Source organism: Hydra vulgaris, chromosome 07 (assembly GCF_038396675.1).
Source record: "Hydra vulgaris chromosome 07, alternate assembly HydraT2T_AEP".
NCBI classification, from domain to species: Eukaryota; Metazoa; Cnidaria; class Hydrozoa; order Anthoathecata; family Hydridae; genus Hydra; species Hydra vulgaris.
Window position 1 is genome coordinate 7,916,060 of NC_088926.1, and position 2,889 is coordinate 7,918,948.

At 24.4% G+C, this 2,889-nt stretch overlaps 1 pseudogene; it reads right to left on the reverse strand.

Annotated features, from left to right (window-relative positions):
• Window positions 1-1,094: 1,094 nt before the first annotated feature.
• Window positions 1,095-2,232, reverse strand: LOC136082542 (NADH-ubiquinone oxidoreductase chain 5-like; annotated as a pseudogene).
• Between the last annotated feature and the right edge of the window lie 657 nt (window positions 2,233-2,889).

A 2,889-nucleotide genomic window follows, 5' to 3' on the forward strand; every position in this document is an offset into this window, starting at 1 on the left:
TATATATGTATATATATTTATATATATATATATATATATGTGTGCGATATAAGTATATATAATAAATATGTATATAGATAAAAAGCTATGACTTAGTGAAAGTCAAAATAGAAATATAGCTAATAGGAAGCGGACAGATATTGAATCGGATGTTAGAATGTGCAATTTTTTTTTCTATACTAATTATTCTAGAGGAGATTTATAATCAGTTGTACGCAAGAAACTCGCAAGAGCAACTTTGTTTTATAACTATTATTTTTAGACTTTTTTGTTATAATATTTTAAAAATATTTTATTCTTCCAATTTTTATCTCTTTTCTTGGTTATAAAGATCTAATCTCTCTTCTCTTATCTCTCAATTTATTTCTGCTTGCTCATTAAGTTTTTCTCATTTTTTCTTGGTTCTCATTAGGCTCATTTATACTCAGTTCATTCATTGAATTCTTTTATCCTCTCATAATTTCTAAAGTAGTAACGGTTGTAGGCAAAAATTTTGCCAGAGGTCATCTCTTTAAATTTTAGTGATGTTTTTATTTTCTTCAAAACTCCGTTATCTTTTTTTTTCTTCAATTTATTCTTCTTTATATCTTTTCCATTCAAACTCTTTGTAGAGTCTAAGTTTTTGTAACTCATATTTTGTGTCATTCATTCGATCAAAGCTTTTAAATTCCATTCAGTTGCTGTTAACTATTTCAACGTGGTTCATTTTATGGTATAATCCAGGTATATTTACCTGGGGGTTGTGCGGCACGGGGCTCCCTGCGATTGCCGCAGCAGGAGGTGCGCCAGCGCTGCGCCTGGACTGGGGGGGAGGTAGGATGCGTGATCCACTTTTAGGGGAGAAGAAAAACGAAGAGTTTTGTTCATTCCCTCTTTTTTTAATGAGTTGAGTGATTTATAAAATGTAATTTGTTAAAAGTGTGATGGCTTGTAGGATAGTTTAATGATCATTCTAATGTATTTATTTTTTCAACGTTTTAATTGTTTCAAGAAATAAATTTTTCTTCTGAATAAAAAGCATCTGGAAAATCTGCATCTCCTCGGCATTTCTTCTAATCCTAAGAGATTTTATAATAATTTTTGATTATTAAGAATTAGTTTATTTTAATAAAAACACAAAAAATAAAAAAGATACATATAATTAAAATATAAGAATAAATAGAATTTAAATAAATTTTACTTAATTTATTTGAAATAATACCTATAGTTTTATTAAAATAAAATGGTCATAAGCTTTTTAGAACTTGATTATCTATAAATTAATTTAAGTAATTTATATCCTAAACAACTCATTTTTTGATACATTAATTAACCATATTTTTAAAAAAAATATGGTTAATTAAAATATAAAAATATTAAATATTAATAAAAAATAAATAAATATTTTTATAATGATTGACAAAAACAACGTTTCAAGTTTTATTTAAATTAATAAATGTTATTATAACTGTAATAGTTCCTAATATACTAAGAAAAAAATGGGTAATATTGTAGACCATATTAGGAAAGTTTTCTTTTATAATTATAAGTTGAAACATGTGTCAAGAAAAATAGAAAATAATGTTAATGAACTTAATGAATCAATAATTTTATAATCACCTTCGTGAATATTAGTAACATTATTTTTATCTTGTTGTGGACTATTAATAGAGCTGTAGTAAATTAATCTTAAAGAATAAAAGGCTTTAATAAATACATCACTAATACTGATTCAAACGAAAAAAGATTAAAAGTTTGAAAATAATGCTTCAAGAATTAAACCTTTAGAATAAAATCCTGATAAAAATGGTAGTCCTAAATGAATATTAAAGGTAAGAAATTTTTTAGAGGACCATATTTTCTCATGTCTTGTTCATCGTTTATAGCATGAGTTATAGATCCTGTACTAAGAAATAATAATGCCTTAAAAAATCCATGGTTAAATTTAATAAATTTAAATCATATAAATAAATTTAATAAATTTAAATCATAAAAAGAAAATCCACAAATCATAATCATATAACCTAGTTGACTACAAGTAGAATATGCTATTACGTTTTTTAAATCATTTTGAACCATTCCTATAGTTGCTGAGAAAAAAGAAATTAAACTTCCTATTATTAAAATTAATATAGTAGATGAGAGTTCAAATATAGGCGGCATTTTAAAAATTAAAAATACCCAAGCTGTAATCATTGTAGCTGCATGAATTAAAGCTGAAACTGAGGTAGGTCCTTCCATTGCATCAGGTAATCACATATCAAAATCTAATTGAGCAGGTTTTCTATTACGCCTACTAAAATAAAAAGCAATGGAATATAAAGAATAGAGAAGTTATTGGTAATAAAAATTATAAATATGTCATTGAATTCAAATGGTCCAGTAAAAATTCATAAATATATTATTCCAATCAATAACCCGATGTCCCCCAATTTTTTTATAATTATTGGTTTTATTGCTGATTTGTTAGCTTATATTCTGGTGTATCAAAAGTAAATTTGAATAAATCCTACTCCTTCTCATCCTATAAAACTTGAATTTAGTTTGAACTTGATATTAACACTATCATAAAAAAAGTAAATAAAGATAAGTAAGATATAAATCTTGGTAAATGAGGATTATTTTCCATATAAGGATAAGAAAATAAATTCACAAAAAACGAAATAGTAATCACTAAAACCAACACGTTAGTAGTGATTAAATCAAATTTTAAATTAAATGAACTATTTAATAATCCTAAATTAAATTAATTTAACAAGTGATAGTATAAACAATTATTATTAAAATTGATTTCATAAAAAATAATTCAAGAATTTATAAGTGTTGTAATAATAATAATAATAATAAAAGAAATTAATTTAACACATTTATTACCAAATCTACCAAAATTACCAAAACTACCAAAATTAC